The sequence below is a fragment of the Vombatus ursinus genome, unplaced genomic scaffold, assembly GCF_900497805.2.
Source record: "Vombatus ursinus unplaced genomic scaffold, bare-nosed wombat genome assembly UNPS02015175.1, whole genome shotgun sequence".
NCBI lineage: Eukaryota > Metazoa > Chordata > Mammalia > Diprotodontia > Vombatidae > Vombatus > Vombatus ursinus.
Genome location: NW_020954953.1, coordinates 1,544,451 through 1,565,357, shown reverse-complemented (window position 1 = coordinate 1,565,357; position 20,907 = coordinate 1,544,451). Strand labels below are relative to the sequence as shown.

Here is a 20,907-nt window from a genome sequence, read left to right as displayed (position 1 = left end):
CTATTTGACAAAAAATGATGGAAAAACTGGAGAGCAGATTTGCAGAAACTAAGTATAGACTAACATCTTATATTATATACCAAGATAAGGTCAAAATGCACACATGATTTAGATATAAACAGTGATATCATAAGCAAATTAGGGTAGCATAGAATAGTTTACTTGTCAGATCTACTGAGAACAAAAACATTTATGACCAAACAAGAGATAGAGAGCATTACAAGATGTAAAATATATAATTTTGATTACATTAATTTTTTTTTAAATTGCACAAACAAAACAAATACAGCCAAGGTTAGAAGGAAAGCAGGGAAAATTATAGCAAGTTTCTTTGATAAAGGCCTCTTTTATCATATATACAGAGAACTGAGTTAATTTTATAAGAAATTGAGTCATTTTCCAACTCATAAAGTTTTAAGTGTTATGATCAGGCAGTTTTCAAATGAAGAAATCAAAGCCATCTATTGTCATATGAAAAAATGTTCTAAATCACTGTTGGTTAGAGAAATGCAAATTAAAGCAACCCTCAGGTACTACCTCACACCTAGCAGATTAGCTAATATGACAGGAAAAGACAATGACAAATGTTGGAGGGGACATGGGAAAATTGGAACACTAATACACTGTTGGTGGAGTTGTGAACTGAGTCAACCATTCTGGATAACAATTTGATGCTACACCCATAGGACAATAAAACTGTGCATCCCTGTGACACAGCAATACACCACTAGGTCTGTATCCCAAAGATATCAGATAAAAAAGAAAAGGATCTATATGTACAAAAGTATTTATAGTAGCTGTTTTTGTGGAGGCAAAGAATTGGAAATTGAGGGAATGACCATCAATTGGGGAATGACTGAACAAGTTGTGGTACATAGTTGTGATGGAATTCTATTGTTCTCTAGGAAATGACAAGTAGGATGCTTTCAGAATAACCTGCAAAGACTTTGTGATGAATGAATTAAAAAAGACATTCCTACCTCACTCAGTATGCCTGCAATTTGATCCTGACTCTTTTTCATGTTAATGTTACCCCTAGCTAGACATTGAAAGACTGTTTATGGTATTTGCTCCCAGGAAGGGCTGGCCATTCCTCCAGGAACCAAATATTCATAAACAGGAATGCTTTCAAGGATGATTTGAGAACAGCTCCTTTCCCACCAATCACACACTTATTTGGCAACTGCCTTTTTTGTTAGAAGGAATTACTAAAGAGGCAGATAGTCCTAAGCCTTCTTTGGAGTCTCCCCGGCTCCCACCCCATGTGGATGCATAGCCCAGGACTTTCCCATTGGGATTCTGGAGGCTGATTCTGGGACTTCCCAGCTGTGTGATCTAGATGTAAATGATTTACCTGATGGTAATGATCTATTGTGGTAAGATTTGATACCTATTGAGCCTTAAGTTATCATTGATTGAACCTTATGTTGTAACTTTTGAGACTTACCATTTGAGATTTACTTATTGAGACCTATGTTATTGTTACCTATTGGGACTTACTAACCCTAATTCTATTCTACTTACTAACCTTAATCCTATTTTACTATTTTAATAATAAATACTTTAACTTTGTACATACATACATACATACACACACACACACACACACATATATACATATATATTAATCAAACCTGAGACTGTCATTTCTAAACCAATCCAAGCTGAAACTAAATTAAGCTGCAGCAAACAAGGTTGCTTCATAATACAGACTTACATGAACTGATGCAAAGTGAAGTGAGCAGAACCAGGAGAACATTGTACACAGTAACAATGATACTGTATGATAGTCAACTGTGAATGACTTAGCTATTCTTAGTAATACAGTGATACAAGAAAATTCCAAAAGACTTATGATGAAAATGCCCAAGACTGATAGAATGAGAGAAATCAGGTGAAACGCAATGGACTGACAACTGGAAATACAGAGCATTAGTGAAGATGGGACAAGCAAAGTGGTGGAGATTCTAGTAGACATGATAGCCAGGGACCTCTGCCTGTTGCTCGTTTACAGAAGTCATTGTGTGTATGACAACAGATGGACCCTAGTGGAGCATCACCTTACATCTAGGATTAGAAAGGTGCTTAGGAGACCATAATTTGGTGGTCCAAGTGGAAAACATGTTGAGAGGTGAAAGTAAATTATTATTCAGAAAGAATTATGTAAAATATGAGTTTTTCAAAAATCCCATTAGTTTCCTCCCAGAACAGATGGTGGCTTGGTATCAGCAATCAAACAGCAGTATTTCCCAAATTCAGCTTTTGTAGAATTTTTAAACTCCAGCAGTTGCCCTGAAATTCAAGCTTTTTTTACATGTGAAAAAGCTAGGAAGAAAGTCCTGGGAAAATTATATGTGTATTTGCAAAGACCAAGACTTTATTTCTCCACAAAAAGAACTTCAAAGGAGTCAAGGCATTTACAAGTATTGGCTCACCTAGAAGACAGCAATATCTTTTCTCTGATAGCAGGAAAGAAGCGGTATAATGCCCCTATGGCTTTTTTAAAGCAAGTCAAACAAAATAAGCAATAAGACAAAAGTCCTCAGGTTACTGCATGCTGAAGATGAATAGAGCAGAAAGTGTTGGATGATGGCATTTAGGCTCCTTGAGTATGGCATACTCCTTTATAAGAATTACAGAATAACACAGTAGAGAAAAGCCTGGCTTTCCCACTTCTCAATTCCAGTGCATAGTCAACTCCAGTACACAGTGTTCAAGAACTCCCTTGTGGTAATGGACTTTTCCAGTCAAATGGGAAGAATGAATGAGAACCCTGCTGAAACTCAGAGGGCAGCCTTGAAAGAGGGCCATGGTTGGAGGAAATAAAGCACAAGGATGAATGTCTTAGGCGGCCAAAGTCCCCTCCACCCTTCTACGCTAAGCACAGTGATCCATAGGACACAAAACTGGTTTCATGGAAGGATCTCTTGGGAGGAATCCCATAGTATTATTCAACAGTAGGGGCTTGTGGATGGGCTCTTTCTCCTTCATGACAGCCAGAGTAATGCAAAGGTATTTGCACTCACACTGTGTCATCACCAGAAAATCAAAGAATTTCCAGATATTATCTTTTTAAGATGAGGGACAGATGTTCTTTAGCCTTGATGACAGAAATACCAAATTCATCAAATCTGATCTAACTTGTTGAGTTCTACCAGCTAAACAAAGGAGTTTTGCCTTTCAAACTCAAATATTACTGTATCACATTGGCCTTATGACTTTGATTTTGGCTCTTGGTTGAAGATAGGATTTGCTACAAGAATAACTAAGAGAAAGTTAATGCTGGAATGAATGAGCAGATAAAAATTGCTTCATTGTAAATGTTTAAATTGAATATTTAGTCATAACACAATTTGGTTTTCCTTTTCTCTGATGAGCTGAAAAGATAGTGGCTATGGTCTTTCCCATGATCTTTCATTCCACTTCTCCCAGTCCTTGCCTCTGACCCTAGACATAGAATCCAGGCATGAAAACAGCCATTTCCCCCTTTTCTCTGTAGATGGGAAAGTGCTAACTTGAAAAGGTGCTCAGACTACTGGGGTGAACAAGATAGTTTCCTTTTAAAATAGCAGTAAGAATGCAAACTGGCTCCCTGATTGATGTTAGCCACTGGGTTGCTTTAAAAATCCTCTCTGCTGAAGGAAAAATCATTTCATACTGTTCTTTGGTCATCATAGATAGCTTTGACAGTAGTTTAAGACAAAAATTTAACAAGCTTAAGTAATACATGTCAGTTATAACTATGTTGATGGTATAGAAACACTGTATTTTAATTACAGATCACATTCTAGTATTTTTCATGAAATGTCTACTTGGAAGATGGAGATTTTTTTTTTTAGTAAAATGTATTTTTTCAACTGCAATTCAGAAATGAATTTTCTTGCCTTTTTTTCCTAGCCACTCTTTTCAAATAATCAAAAATTTGGCCAATCGCTGTTCATATTTCCAACTTCACTTTGCATGCCTGATTCAGCCTCACTTTGGAGGGAAACACAGCTATTATATTTTTTTTTATTTGGTGGATTAAAATGAACTTTTTTTGCAAAAAAAAAAGAATACTACCATACATCCAATAATATATATTGACAACCTTGGTGTCATCCATGACTCCTCATTCTTCCTTAGCCTACATATCCAATCAATTGCCAAATGGTGCTATTTCTGCCTTTATAGCATCATTTGTATCTGCCCTCCTCTCTCTATTTACAAAGCTAACACCATAATACTTGCTTCAACACTTCTCTAACAAACTTTTGTTCTATCTTCTAATTAGTCTCTCCATTAATATGTTTCCCCATTCTATCCATCCTCCACCCAGCTATGAAAACAGTTTCCCTAAAGCATGGTTCTGAGTATTTCAGTACTAACTTTGTCAGGTAGCTGGAAAGCTACCTAGACAGAGCACTGGATCTTGCATCAAGACTTGAGTTCAAATGTGGCCTCAGAAAGTTACTAGATGTGTGACCTTGGGTAAGTTATTTAATTTCTGTCTAGCTTAGTTACCTAATCTATAAAATGGGGACAATAATAGCCCCTACCTCTCAAAGGTTTTTTGAGGATTAAATAAGATTTATAGCACATACATATATTATATACATATATATTATATGCACACACAAATGTATGTATTTATGAATGCATGCATATTTACAGTTTTTTGCAAACCTTAAAGTGATATACAAATGCTAGCTATTATTAATTACTATTAATATATTTACTATTTTTATTAATTACTATTACTACTCAATAAATTCTGGTGAATTTCAATTACCAATAGAATCATATATTAACTCCTCTGTATGCTATTTAACACAATCTGATCTCAACTTATATTTCCAGTCTTATTACACATTTCCTTTCTTCATGCTAAATTGACATGCACAATTGGCTCTTCTAGCCAAATTGTGTATATGTTATTTTTCTGTATACATGTTGTTACATTTCCTGTCTCCTTGACTTGCATTGGATATCCCCATACATTCCCTTGTCACATTCACTCATAGAATCTGTAGTTTCCTTTAATGTTCAGTTGAGATGCCACTTTATACATACCCTCTCTCTCTCTCTCTCTCTCTCTATCTTGTGTGCATGTGTTTGTATTATATACACACATACATTTATGCATATATGCATATACATATGTATATATATGTATATATATACCTTCTACATGAAACATTTTTGTTGTCCCCAAATGCTTGTGTCTTCTCTCAAAAACTATATTGAATTTATTTTACATTTGCTTATATGTATGTATATAACACATATCTATATAGTGCATTATATATGTGCATAAATACATATAAACACATACATATGTTATACACACATACACAGTCTCCCCTTGTTAGTTTGTCATCTTCTTGATGTGAGATACTGTTTTGTTTTTGTCTTCTTAGTGATTAGTGTACTGTCTTGTACACAGTAGGTACATAATAAACACATGCTGATTGGTTGAGAGTTGTTTGGGGACATAAGTAAAGTGGCTCTCTTGTTGCTACACAAATAGTATGTGTCAGTGACAGGACTTGATTCTGAACTCAAAGATTGGTTCCCTATCCACTGTGCCAAGTTATTAATAATCTATTTCTTAAAATCCAGATGAGTGGTTTAAAAAATTAATTTTTTTTGTCATTGCTAACTTGGCAAGTATTGAAAAACATGAGCATTTCCATATACAAAGCAAAAAAAAATTACATAGGAAACCTTATTTCTCCATTACATTCAACTTGCATTTATTTTCAATATTATATAATAAATTCCCTGTTATTTTCAAAGCTGTTCCACTTGAGAATTTTATTTCATGGTTGTAGGGACAATTCAGTGAAGAAAATCCCCCTCACTAATGCAGACTGGAACTTGCTTTTCAGTTTAGAGTTATTGAAAATTGCTATTTGTTTACTATGAATACTAAATCACCAAGAAAATTGCATTGTGATTAAAGTGGTGGAGGCAAAATATTTCTAAAGGGAGAATCACCTCAGTAGAATGCATCAATGGGTCTGTCATCTCAATGATTGAGTATTAGCTTGCAATAATACAGACCATATTCCATCCACCTCCTCTCCTTCTGTGTGACATTTATCTATGCTGTATATGCTCTAGCCTTTAACTGCTGAACAGGCATTGCTTCAGATAAACAGAGACCTGGGAAATACCTTAGATTAAAAAGGCCAACATCTCCCACTTCATCTGGGGTCATTGCCAGTCGTCTTGAACTGTCTCGCCACTGGACTCTGATGACTCTGGAGGAGAGAGTGAGGCTGATGACTGTACACATCTCTGCTTCACTTAAATCCAATTCACTTGCAGGTCAAGACAACACCTTGCTGATGTCATTGATCCTTTTTGAGAACACAGGCCAAACAACAATAACAACAACAACAACCTATCCTCTAAAATGTTCATCCATCATATTGAGGATTTCTTTCATAATCTATAACAGTAAATGACTGGCCTAGGAATGAATATATCTGTGCAAGGACCAGCTGAATTCAGTTCCTAGAGGCTCATTAATAGAAGTCTGGCCTTGAATTGATTATTTTGGATGGAGGTGGGGCATGGAAAATCAGGAAAAAAATCTACTCAGCACAGAGAAGTTGAAATTTACTTCGGTGGAGGATATCCCCATATTGAGGTATCATGGGTCTTTTAAAATTTTGAAATGTGAATAAGTAATAAAATATATCAAGGCTATAAATTCATTAGAAAATTAAATATAGAAAAAATGTAACATAGATGCCTGGTCTCTGGTATCTGTCTTAGTTTTCATTTCAGGGAGTTTACACCATGTTATCATAGAAAAACATAGCCTAGGACTGGGAATTAGGAAATTTTAGTTCCGATTTTGCCTTTCATTCACTCTATTACTTTGAACAAGTCATTCAGTTTCTTTTTACCACAGTGAATAGGATTGTGTGAGGTAGGGTCAGAAGAGACCCAGAGATCACATTTTTGAATGCCTTCATTTTGTAATTAAACAGAGGCCCAAGTTGGTTATGTGTCTTTTTCCAATGTCACACAGAGAAAAATGAATTAAAGCAAGTGTTTCAATCTTTTGACTTCAAAACCAGTGTTCTTTGTATCACTATAGACTTCCACCAAAAATCATCTCATCGTACAATAAGGAACAATATCTAAGACTTCTTTTAATCCTATGAAGTTTTTCTGAAATCATTCAATGGGTATGTTGGTTTGGAAACCCATTTTATTTCCTTTCTTTCCCTACCTCCCTTGTACCCCACTTCCTATTCAGCCCCCACACATAACCATCATTTTACAGTTTAACATATTAATACAGCCAATATAATATAATATAATTCTACATAGAAATTTGAGGAATTTTCATTACCACCCTATCACTTTCCAATGTCTGTATTCTACAATTCATTTTTTTAAAGAGGTAGTTTGTAAACATTTAATAAAATACCAATACAAGTGACAATAACTGATTACTAGCAATTTAAGGTTTATCTAAGCTTCCCAACCACCCCATGAGGTAGAGACTATAGATATTATCATTTCCATTAAGAAATAGTGAAACTCAAGCTCAGATTATGACTTCTCCAGGATTATACTCGTGGTCAGAGTTAAAAGAAGGATTTGAACCCAGACCTTCTTGATTCTAGGTCAGGAATTCAATCCAGTGGGAACCAGCATAGTTTCATCAAGAAGAGATTTTACTAGGTGAATCCCATTTCTTTTTTAACTAGAATAATTAAGGTAATAGATCAAGATAATGTCACAGATATAGTAGGCTTGGGTTTCAACAAAGGATTTCATGAAAAAAAACTTTCATGCTAACTATCCTTCTGGATAATGTAGCTATAAGTGAGGAAAATGATAGAATAGTTTGATGAATTCAGAACAGGATGAATTACTGGAGCCAAAGATTAATCTTTAGTGGATCAATATCATTTTTGGGGGAAGTCTCCAGCAGAATGCTTCAGTTGTCTATTCTTGGCCCTCTGTGTGTGACATTTGGCATATTTGTCAGATTCGAAGATTACATGAAATTGTGAGAGATAACTTGTTACCTGATAGGAGGCAGAATGATTTCAACAGGCTACAATTATGGACTGAATATATTAAGATGAAATTTATTAGAGGTCTCTTCATTATTCAGTTCTAGCAATATTACCAGCTTGTGCTAACTCCCTGTGTCTTTCCTCCTTCCCATAAAGAAATACTGAGTTTTCTTTTAAGATGTTCTTAAACAGGACCACACAGATGTGAAAACATACTGGAACAAAATCCATATGGTAAAACTCCAGGGAAGGCCCATTAACTCACACAAATAGGTGTCAGGGGGCAGAATTTCAATCCTTTGAGTGAAGAGTTTTCCATTTCTCTAAATCCTCCAAATATCTCTACAGAGGAAAACATCACATCTTTCCTTCCAAAGTAGAGATGAGTAGACCAACCAGATCACCCATGTGAAGGATTGCCTGCTGCTGGGATTTTTTGGTTTTCTGTTGTCCTGAGGAAGGGAAAAAAAAAAGTTTGGAAACTATTCATCCCAGCTGCATATGTCTACAGCTTCTTTTGTTTTCCTCATCAGTGCTATATGGTGCTTATTTTGTTCCTGGAGTAGCATTTGGATGACCAACTGAACTGACCATTTCTGATGAAAGGTTGACTTAATTTTACTATTGATTGGCATTGGAATTTGGACCCACTCCATTTCCAACACTGGCCAGTTTACCCTTTCTTAGGCAGCATAGTGGCTAAAATAGGCTGGGCCAGTTGAGTGTTCATACCAAATCTCCTGGGTGCAGGGATCCAGAGAGGCTTCCTAAGGAGGGGTGAACTGGCCCAATTTGGAAATGGGGTGGGTCAAAATCTCCATGTCAGTCAGTAGTGGAATTATCTCATGAGTAATTCCTGTACTTCTAGATGGGGAGATTCAGTCTTTAAAAAAAAGAAAGGAAAGAAAGGGAAAAAAAAAGTAAAAAAAGAACCAAAGTACAAAGTGATGGCTAGTTATGCAAAGTAAAGATTAGCTATGGTAGCAGTGGAATTTTACAAGTTAGAAACTGGAAGATTTGTAGTGAAAACAGAGAAAAAAAGATGCTGGGGAAAAATAGAGATGTAAATTTCTTTCTAATGTCTGATAAGTGAATTAATGTGGCATAAGAACACCCACAATGAGCAGGAGGTAAACACATAATACTTGGGCTTGCTCTTTTGAGAGAGGAACATTATAAGAATTAAGTCTAGTTTACTGCAAGATCTTAAGTTGGAAATGAGTTAAAGAGACTTTGGAACAATATAAGGGGAGAATTGGGATAGATGCTGCACCACAGGAATCAGTTGTGATTAGAGAAATAGGGTAAACCTGAGCGGTTAGGTGGCATAGTGGATAGGGCACTAGGCTTAGAATCAGCAATTCAAATCTGGTCTCATATGTTTACTAGCTGTGTGACCCTTAACAAGTTGCTTAACCTTGTTTGTCTCAGTTCCTCATCTGTAAAAGATGCTGGAGAATGAGATGGCAAACTAATCCAGTATCTTTGTCAATAAAACCCCAAATGGGGTCATGAAGACTCAGAAATGACTGAAACAACTGAAATTTTGTGCTTCAGGTTTTTCTGACTTTATTTCTGAAAATAAAATCATAAGCTGTCTCATATTAAATTAGTCATTCCATTTCCCCTAAACTCTTTTTTCCTGCTATTTATTTGCTTTTTGTTTCATTTAACCAGTTTTTTTTTCCTCTTGGTTTTAACTTTGTTGTTTTTACCTAACACTGGCTGTAGGTTTGATTTAGTAGATTGGACACAAATCTGCTAATCTGTCTCTATGACTACCTTCCTCCAGTAAGCCTCCTATGTGTCATCAAGCTTTATATACAGGATGTTCATGCCCAGTACCAAACTGCTTATTAAAGTTAAAAGATTTCATACCATTAAGATTCAGTTTTATTAAATGAATGGCCAAAAAAAAGTTCTAGCCAGACAGAATGCAATTTAATTTTTTAGTATAGCAGGTTCTTAACTTGGCAATCTCTAGGAGAATAGATATTAATGAATCTGTTAACTTGGAGAAAAAAAATCTTTATTTTAATAGATTTGGTTTACTTTGTAATCATATGTATTTTCTTTTATGCTTTTTAAAACATTATTCTGAGAGGGGAGTTATAGGCTTTACCACAGTACCAAAAGAGCCCATAATATTAAAAAAAAATTAAGAAGTCATATTTTAGTATTTGTCTGTAGTCTGCACAAGAATATTTGATGTAGAACAAAATTAGACTCTAAGTGTGAATTTCTTCTTTGAAGATACATCTTGGTCCAATCTTCATCCTCTCCTTTAACCATGGCAAGGCTTCAAGGAGCTAAGTGAGTATTGTATATAGTCACTCAACTCTGGACATACACTGCTCCCTGCTAGAATGCAATTCTACTGTTTTCCCTTGAGCTCCTGAACTAGTTTATTATCCATCTGCTGCTTGCTTGATAGTAGCACTAATATATATCCCTGAAGGTTTTCCTTCTGACAGTCACAGGGGGAGGTGTGACCAAAATCTTCCAGTATTTATCAGCCTCTTTGTAGGTGGGCACAAAACAGACTCTGGAGAGTGCAATCTGGAATTAACCAGAAGTAGGAGGCTGGGTTATATGAAGGAACACATTATATATCCACCTATAAAGATAGGAGAGGCAAAAAGGAAAAATTATCATAGTATCTGAGATTTACTTATTTCATTAGAAATTGGTTAGTTCTTAGCTATTTACACCTGGGTTTCTAGCTTTGATTTTCATATATCAAATGCTCTTACAGGGAGGTGGCTCTCTGGATGTCCTTATTCATGCTGCAAATAATTTTCCATTTGCTTTAGCATCACCCTTTTTATGCTCCTGTGGCTTCTTTGAACTGTTTTTTCATGATTTTTTCTGATTATTCCAATAATGAAAAAAATTTCCTCCCCAGTCTTAATCCATGATGTTCAAAATAGCATATTACATAATGTTTCATCTGAGAAAAATGACAAGTAAATAAGATGACTTGAAATTTGAAAAAAAAATGTGCCTGGTAGGTTTGGTTTCCTAATGTTTCTGATCATAAATGTTAGAACTAACTTGCCTGGATTTCCTGGAAGACTACATATAATGGAGACCAGTCAAGATGAAGTTAATGGTTAGCATTATAGATTAAGTAGTGGATCTCTGGACTTGCCATACAGAACCTCCATGAAACATTTTGGTAGGAGCAGTGGAAATATTGCTATAATTGGATTCCAAATACCTGGGTTCATATTCTGGCACTGTTACTTCTTGCCTGTGTGACTACAAAAAATTACCTAACTTTTGTAGACTTCAATTTCCCAAAAATGAGGAGTTTGGGCTTCTTAAGCTTTTTCCATTTGTGACCCCTTTGGCACTTTTTAAACTGTAGGTTGTGACCTCATATGGGTATAGTTACTCCATATGCTGGGTAACCTAGCAACTCTAATTATATCACCTATATGATTTATGTTCAGTCAAGCATCTGAGTTCAAATCTCAGCTCTGCCACTTACAGTTCATGAGACTTTGGATAATTCATTTAACTTCTCTGGGTTTCAGTTTCTTCAGCTATAAAATAAGGCAGTTATTATACTAGATGACTTCTAGAGTCCCTTTTAGCTTTAAATCAATGATACAATGAAATGATATAACCAGGTTTTAAATAAATGAGTTTTGGGAAAAGCTAAAAGCATGAAACCCAATTCTTTAAAAATAGGCTCATATAAATATATACCCAAATTAACTATAAAGTACATATGAAGAAAGATGCTATCTACATCCAGAGAAAGAACTGATAAATAGAAGTATGTATAAGATAATTTTATATATATTATATTATATTTTATATGTTATACATATATTACATATACATATTATATTACACTATATATTTTTGTCTAATGGCCATCTCTAGGGTGGAGTGGGAGGGAGGGAAGAAAAAAAGAAATTTACATAATTGTTGTATATTTAAAAAGAATAAGCAAGTTATACATAGTAGATTTGCAGTGTCATGTACGATCATTTTTATTATACTATGTCATGAAAATGATTGCTTTATTCCATAAATTAAAAATATAATAAAATAGGTTCATACATGATTACTTTTTGCATTTCTTTCCTTTACTATCTCTTTCTCCTCCTTACCCCCTATTCCCCTATTTTGTGGTTCTATACTTAAGGATTTTGAATATGGAAGGGAATGAAAAACAATGAGCATTTATTAAGCACTTATTATATGCCAGTTACTATACTAAGCTATGAGGATACAAATTCAAGTGAAAAGGACAATCCTTACCTAGAAGTAGCTTACATTTTAATGAAGGATGAAGACAGACAAAAAGGTAGTTAAAAATGGGACTACCTGCATGGGGGCAAGGTGGTGAAGTCCAAAGAGTTAGAAGCATAGTCAGGAGGGAAATGAAGCAAGGCTAACCTGGACCTATCTCCAAAATGGAAACCTCTGGAAGGAACTTACTATTAGGAAGAGAACAGCATGGCAGAGGGATGCTCCAGGGTAAAAAGGTCTAGTCAGGGGTGCAGAATCTACAGCCTCGAGGCCCCATGTGGCCCTCTAGGTCCTCAAGTGCAGCCTTTTGACTGAATCCAAACTTCACAGAACAAATCCCCCTTAATAAAAGGAAATGGAAGGGATGTTAGAAGTCATGTAGCCCAATTCAGTAATTTTGCAGACTTGAAGATTTTACACTGAGATGCAAGGTTAAGTGAATTGACGAAGGTCCAAGATTCAATGACAGAGTCTGGTCTCAGAAAAAGGTGTTGAAACTAGTTCCCCAGGTTTTCTGCTCAGTATTATACCAACTTTAGCTACATTTACTAACTCATTTTAAAGAATGGATAGAGTAGGTTGTGATAAAATGTTATAAGTAGGAAAATGTGTAAAGAAGATAATTGATGAAGGTAAAAGAAATAGGAATGGATCAGAAGAATGGATAGGTGGAGGAGTTGGGGAAACATTGCAGAGAGGTAAAAGTAAGGAGGGGCAAAAATGTGTGACAAGAGGATGATGAAAGTTCACACTAAACTGGTTCAGTACACATTCTGAAGGAGGCAATAAAGTTTGGAGAAAGGAAGGCTTCAGACATAATAGAACATTCAAGTGAATTGTTGTTCAGTCATTCAGTTATGTCTGACTCTTTGTGATCTGATGGACCATAGCATGCCAATATTGTGCATGAGTTTTCTTGGCAAAGATATTGGATTGGTTTGCTACTTCCTTCTATAGTGGATTAAGGCAAACAGAGGTTAAGTGACTTGCCCAGGGTCACACAGCTAGTAAGTGTCTGAGGCTGGATTTGAAATCAGGTCTTCCTGACTTCTGGCCCACCACTCTATCCATTGAACCAGCTAGCTGCCTCTGCAAGTGAATTAGCATAAAAAGAAGTAGTGTAAGGGGAAGTTTATCTTTTTAAAAAAATTGCTCTATTTCGTGCAATACCTTCCATAAGCACTGCACAGTGTGTGCTCAGTAAATAGTTGTGGATGATGAAATGAATGAATGAATGAGGTCAGCTTTGAGTATTTCTTGATGAGATGCCTTGGGCTAATTTAAGCTATTCCTGATGGTCAATTTCTTTTTTTTTTTTTTTTTTTTTGGGCAATTGGGGTTAAGTGACTTGCCCTGGGTCACACAGTTAGTAAGTGTCAAGTGTTTGTTCTGAGGCCGGATTTGAACTCAGGTCCTCCTGACTTCAGGGCTGGTGCTCTATCCACTGCGCCACCTAGCTGCACCCCCCCCCCCTTTTTTAAAAATAAAAGTCTTCAAACCATTTTTATGACATTAAAGAATGTTCTCTGGTTTTTCTTCTCTTAGGTTGTCATGGACAGTGCTTTTATCCCTAATGGCTAGTCCCAGTTCCAAATTCATCCCAAAATTTTGAAAGGTAAAAAGAAATCCCTCGGCCAGTCATGTTATTATAAGACAAAGAAGTAAGCACAAAATCACATCATTAAGGAAGAACAGTCAAGCACGGTCATTTATGCCACAAAGTCCCACTGTTTGACAAAATTATATCCATAAATTCATTGTTTAAAATTATCTGTTTGTTTTCTCTTGAAAGCAGGTACAAAGTACTCATGGCTGCTGGTTTCTGTATGCTTATTTTCTCAAGTCATTTTCTTGCAATGTCAGAATATGCCTCCTACTTAGGAAAAGTTTGTTTTATAACATGCATAAATAGCTCAAGTATATGACTCCTACTAAAATCAGTTCCATTTGGTTTCAGATAACTGTGCACACAAATTATTAACAAGTTATCCTGTCTGGAAGTAAATTAAAATTTTGTCATTTATGTTTTGCAAGAAGCTCTCTAGGTACATCTTGAATGGCATGTTGATTGATGTAGTTCCAGGAGAAATTAGTGATCTTCTGAATTTCTTTCATCTTACCAATTATCTGTGTGGTGAAATCTTGTCAGGCAGTTAGTTGTTCAATAGAACATTAAAGTGAACAGTAGGGTAGTAGAGGAAGTGGTTAAAAACAATGAGGGGAAAAAAATTAGAAACTTAGACAACTGTAGTCTTTCTGAGATTAAAGTACCCCCCTATCCAGTTATTATTCATCTACCCAATGAATGTCTATTGATAGCCCATTATAATACAAAGTGTTGTATTAAATTCTGTGAGTAATATCAAGAATAAAACATATTTCATTATTCAGGGATGGAACTTATAGGAGGGACTCAGGGAATCATAGCATTTTAAAATTTAAAGTGATTTCAACAACTATCTCATTCAACTGATGTCTGAAAAGGAATCCCCTCTCCAAAGTATTGGTCAAGTGGTCATCCAGCTTATACTTGAACACCAACAATGAGTGGAAACACTCTCCTTTTCCAGGCAGCCCATTTTACTCATGATAGTTCTAATTATAGGTGGCTATTAGAGAAGTATTTTTGTGTCCCTTTACACCCAAGCCTATTTTTTTTTTCTTTGCAGCTTCTACCCATTGCTCCTGCTCCTGACCCGTAGGCCAAACATAACAAAAGTCTAAACCTTTTTCCATATGATGTCCCTTCAAATACTTGAAGACGGTTATTATGTTCCTGTGAGTTTTCCCTTCTCCAAGCTTCTCCATGCTTACTTCTTATAATTCTTTCTTGTTTGGCATAAGTTTAAGGCCCTTCACTATCTTGGTTGTACTTCTTTAAATTTTAGTCTAACTTATTGTGCTTTCTAAACTGAGGTGTCCAGAACTGCACATAGTTTTTCACAAATGTAGACTAACCAGGGCATAGTTTAGAGGAACAATCACCTCCATTTTTGTAGAACCTCTGTTTCCCTTTATGCAGTCCAAGGTTATATTAACTCTAGTTCAGCTGTCATATGATATTGCTGTAATATTGAGCTGGTGGTCCACTGAGACTCTAAGATCATTTTCAGTAAACTTCTTCCCACCCCCAGCCCCATCTTGAAGGAGTAAAGATGATTTTTAAATCAAAAGACAACCCTTTGCCATGATTCTTACATAGACCTGTCCAGAACACGGATAACCTGTCCAATGTATTATATATCTTACTAGAAGTCAGCGGGGTCTAGGGGGAAATATTTCTAGATTTGGAGTCAGAGAACCTAGGTTCAGATTCCAACTATTCCACCTGTGTAACCTTGGGCAAGTTACTTAATCTCTCTTTGCCCCACTTTCCTCACCTTTAAAATGAAGGTGTCAGACTAATTGGTCTCTGAGGATTTTATAGCTCTATATCTATTATCCCTTGGGTTTGTAAGTTTAAGTTATAATAAAGTGTGATGGGAGTTTATTTCTAGTTGTGGGAGGAAAGAGGAAAACTTTCAGGAACAAGTGACACTTTAGCTGGGTCTTAAAAGATTAATGTGTTTTAACTGGTTAGAGGGGTGAAGTAGGCAAAGACTTTATCCATCTAATATTCAAACTGAAATTTCCTTTATTGTTTTTGTTTTAATTGTAATTTTATTTATAGGAAGTATTCTTTTTATATTTTACTCCATTTTTATAACTGCTAATCTGCATGGTTCCATAAATAGAGAGCTGACCTCAGAATAAAGAAAATTTTAGTTCAAAGCCTGCTTAGTTAGTGACAGTGGACAGGTGATTTAACCTTTTAATCACCACCCCTCTCTCTCACCCCAGGCAAATCTTTAAGGTAGTAATTGCAGTTGCTAATCTGCATTGGTAGAGGGAATTTAATAAAGTAATGAAATCCCAGATTCAGACCCTGCTCTGCATTTCCCCAACCTCCTCTCTCTACCTACCAAAAGGAAGCAGGAACATTATGAATAGAAAACACCTCTGGTAAAGCAAACTGGACTCAGAATTCAATTTCAGATAAAATTCAGAAGATGTAAGCATAAGTGCTTGTCTAAGCCAAACTTTGGGATGAAAAAGTACTCAGCAATCATTAATTTTAGTGACTTGGCTTGCCCAAATCTTCAAGAAAATAGATATAGAAAAGAGAGAAACTACTGATGCTTTCTGTAGAAATCATTTTGGTGGATAGAAGGCTTTAATAAAGAGTTGTTGACTTGTTTTTGCCTAAGTCTGAATTAATCTGTCTGCCCTCTATGAGACAAACAGCATACTGGTAAAAAACATTGCAGTAATATAAGCAAAAGTATGTACAGTGCATATCAATAATTCTGTGACTCTTCAGGGGTCTTTTGTTCAAAGTTGGGGAAGGTGCCAGCCATGTTCCAACTGGTAAAGTTCAAGAACAATGAATGACATTGCACTATGACACCATCCTAGGAAATTCTGCATGATAGATTTATAATTGGATTAGATTACAAGGGCTACTCCAAACTTCTCTTTAACCAGCACTAGTTATCCTCATGTTTTCAATAACTGGTAAAGCTCTAACTAGTACTAATTCTTTTTTTTTTTTAAGTAGAAAAGGGAAAACAAATCTTATAGGTCTGTCTATATGTCATGATTCCATACCACTCCAAAGGTATGGTAGTTTTTCACCATGTCCAATCTCTAATTTGAGGGTTTTTTTAGCAGAATCAGGCTAGTTAAATACAATTAATGTCAGCATGCAAACCCTGACCACTCTCGTAACTCCTCTAGGCTGGTTTATCGTATCACCTTCTCCCCAAAACCACTTAGTTTACAGGTCGTTGTATTTGATGTTTTTAGTCTAGGTTCTGTGGACCAAGATGCCTAGGTGCTCGTTTTTGTCTCATTTTGCCAGCATAAGAGTGTTGAGATGGGGAATCTAGCAAGAGTTGAGAAGCAAGACTCCAAACAACATTATTCCTCCCTGGTATCGAATGGGCTGGTTCTATTCCTGAGGGTAAAGACAATAATTTGTTCTCAATACTCTTCCTAGATTCTCCTCCATAGACAAGGCTCACCACTACCTGAAATAGTATTTTCTTCTGAGACAATACATATTATAAATGGCTTACCTTTTATTTTTTTGCTAATTTTTCACCATGCTATGTTCTATCCTCCCCTGCCCTGTCCCTCCAAATCACTGTGATAGGTTATATAAGAGACAGTTTCATATTTATTTGTATTTATGTTCTTTATGCTGTCCCACCTCTAACCATCCTCTGTTTTCATCTATATGGACACAATTATGATTAAACACAATATGTTTGAATGATGCTTCCCAGTTCACAAATCCTTATATACATGATTTCATGTGTTCCTCACAACTCCTCTGTGAAGAAGGCCTATAAATTTAGATTATGCCCATTTTACAGACAAGGAAATGAATGTCCAGGATCAGAAATAAATTGTGGCTTGCTTGAATTATCTCTCTATTGGCTTGGTGGTAAAGGAAGTAGTAAAAATGTCAACACAACCTTAGTTTTGTCTACTAGTACAGTACCCTTTTGACTATACTGGAATACCTTCCATAATGCCACTAGGAAAACTGTACTACCCACGTTGCATAAAACTATGAAGAATTATCTTGGGTTCCCTAGTGATATCCCACTCTCCCGCTGAAATAAATCCAAAGAGATTTATCTTGACATCAACCCCACTACTTAAAGTCAATATCACAATAAATGCAAGGTTATGCACAGAAAGTATTGTTGAGCAGTGATTGAATGCAAAGGTCATTAAACTTGTGTTTTCTGTATAGCTTTCTGTTTTGTAAGTTATATAGGAAAAAGTTTCTGTAAAAAAAATACTGGATGAAACAGAACTCATTCACTCTTGTTTTGGCACATTGGAATTGGGAGTGTCACAGAAAGAGAAGACCATATGAATTTATTTGGCCACTAACTACTAAGCCAGTAATGGACAGTGGAATATTTCACAGTAACTCCTGAGAGATCAGCAATTTAAAATCTTAACTACTCCTATAAAAAATCCAAGGTGAAGAAGCATTGCATAATACTTTAGCTTCATACACAGAATACTGATTCTGCTTTTTTTTTTAAAGATGATGATTTGCAGTATGTGAAGCAGATAACATTTCAGAGTAGATTTACCACTCTAAAGACATTCCCAGAATTAGAGATAAGGCCATCTATTTTGTTGTTGTTTTTGCTGCTATTACTAATGATATCAGCTGCCTAATGTAGCAGCTACATCATTTACTAAAGCTGACTTGAAAACTTTTTTCCTTAAAGAAGTCTAGCCCCAAGCAAAATAGTGCAATAGGTTTTTGCCATCCCAAACTTGAGTAAAGGCTTCTCTCTAAGGTTCATGATTCATTATCACACCTCTCTTAGGGGGTATTTGCATTTTCCAAAGAAGATATTTAGAATAAAGTAGTACAAGGAATGCCTTTGTGGGAACTGAGACATTTTTCGAGGGTTCAGGGTCTTTTATAGTGGCAAAGATAGGGAGAAATGTTCCAAGAGTCCTTCATATCTTACTCAGCAAATAAGAAAAATGACCTTAGCTTCATATCCATTTTTAGGACTTATGTTAAAGTACAAAGCCCCTCAATAAATATTTTAAATTCATATTTAGAATTTAAAATCACAGATATCATATCTTTTCTGGCTCTTTCCATCAGGATAAAATACAACCTCTTCAGCCTTATATTTAAAGCCTTTACAATCCAGATTCCACCTGTCTTCCCAGTCATATTACTCTTATCCATGTACAATTTATTTCAGATTAATTTGCTTGCTAGCTATTCTCCTAATAGAAAAATATTACCCACTTTCATGACTTTGCACACATGGTTTCTAAGTTCTGGAATGTATTCCCTCCTCATCTCTAGATCATATTATCCTTATCATATCTTTCCAAGCACAGCTCAGGTGATGCCTCCTTCCTCCCGTAGTTCCCCAATTGTTATCTTTCTCTCTCCCTCTTGAAATTGCTTTGTATTATGATGTATATTTTTCCTACGTACCCACCTTGGTACATGTTGTATCTTCTCTGTAGGATGTACAGTCCTTGCAAGGATGGAAGGACGCTATCAGTTTTGCTTTTGTATTCCTAGGTCCCATTATAGTATCCTATGTACCAACTCTCAATAAATCTTTGTCCCTGAAATTGCATTGAATTCTTTCTGACAATAGGTTTTAATAGGAAATAATGACAGAGTATTAAGCTTTTGAATATTTTATGGGACAATTGGAGGATGGGGTAGGGCAGAAGATAAAAGGAGTCTGAGACATAGAAGACAAAATTTGCCTTCTTCTAGCTTTTGCCATCTTCTTACAGCACAAGTAACTAAGGTTGAATAGGTAAGGTAGAACCAGACAATAGAAAACATGTTTGCCAGGATGAGTGGGTTGAAACTGAATCAATAGATATACTGAGACATTACATATACCTGACTGTATGAGTTACATAACAGAATGGGTTATAAAGAATCATCTTTTGATACAGCATTACTGATGGTTTGAGTTGAAAAGTAGCACTAGTGATATGGAGATAATTAAAAAAAAAATTCCAATAAGACAGAATGAGGACCTGGACAAAGGTAGTGAAAGTGGGAAGAAAAAGGAAAGGAAGATAATCTATGGATCCTAACTTTTCCATTTTCCTTTTCATGCTAATTGGAAAATTACTGAATGCCCAACTTATTTCAGTCTAGAAACTAAAACATGGAAGACCACAGTAACAGAAGTCAAAAGTAAGGTTCAACAGTATTAGCAAACATTTTAGTAAAACTATATGGTTTGTAAATGAATGGAATCTGACCAAATCTACCTTTTTATATACAAGAAACAAACTGAAAACTACTGTGTTATCAATTTTACTCAAAGACTTGCATAAAATCAATGAAATTTAAATAAGAAAAAAATAGGATAGTGTATATTCAGACTATCATGAATAAATCAATACCTGGGAATTAGAAACCAGTTAGTTCAACTTCCATGATTCTGGAGCTATTCATTATTTTTTTTTAAAGATCAACTTGTGAGCACCTGGATGATAAAAACATAGTGGCTAAAGCAGATTTATCAGAAACAAGAAATGCCAAGCAAGTCTAGTTTTTGTCTCCAAAGAAATAATTTACCTTGCAAATTGGAAAGGTTGGCAGGTAAATAAAAGCACTTTAATTTTAATAAGGTGTTCCACTCAATTGGGTATGGAAATCTGTCTTACCCTACAGGAAAATGGGGGGGAAGGGGACAAGAGAGTAGGGGGATGATAGAGAGGAGGGCAGATTGGGAAAGGGGGTAATCAGAAGCAAATACTTCTGAGGAGGGACAGGGTCAAAAGAAAGAACAGAATAAATGGGGGGGTTGGGATAGGATTAAGGGAAATAGAGTTAGTTTTTCATAGCATGTCTACTGTGAAAGTGTTTTGCATAACTGCACATGTATAGCCTATATTGAGTTGCTTGCCTTTTCAATTAGGGTAGATGGGGAGGGAGGAAGGGAGAAAATTTGGAACCCAAAGTTTTAAAAACACATGTTTAAAATAATGTTTTCACATGCAACTGGGAAATAAGAAATACAGGAAATAGGGTACCGAAATC

General features: G+C 35.7%; 1 pseudogene; it reads left to right on the top strand.

Annotated features, from left to right (window-relative positions):
* The first annotated feature begins 1,913 nt into the window (after positions 1-1,913).
* Positions 1,914-3,218, top strand: LOC114031443 (annotated as a pseudogene).
* Positions 3,219-20,907: the final 17,689 nt, after the last annotated feature.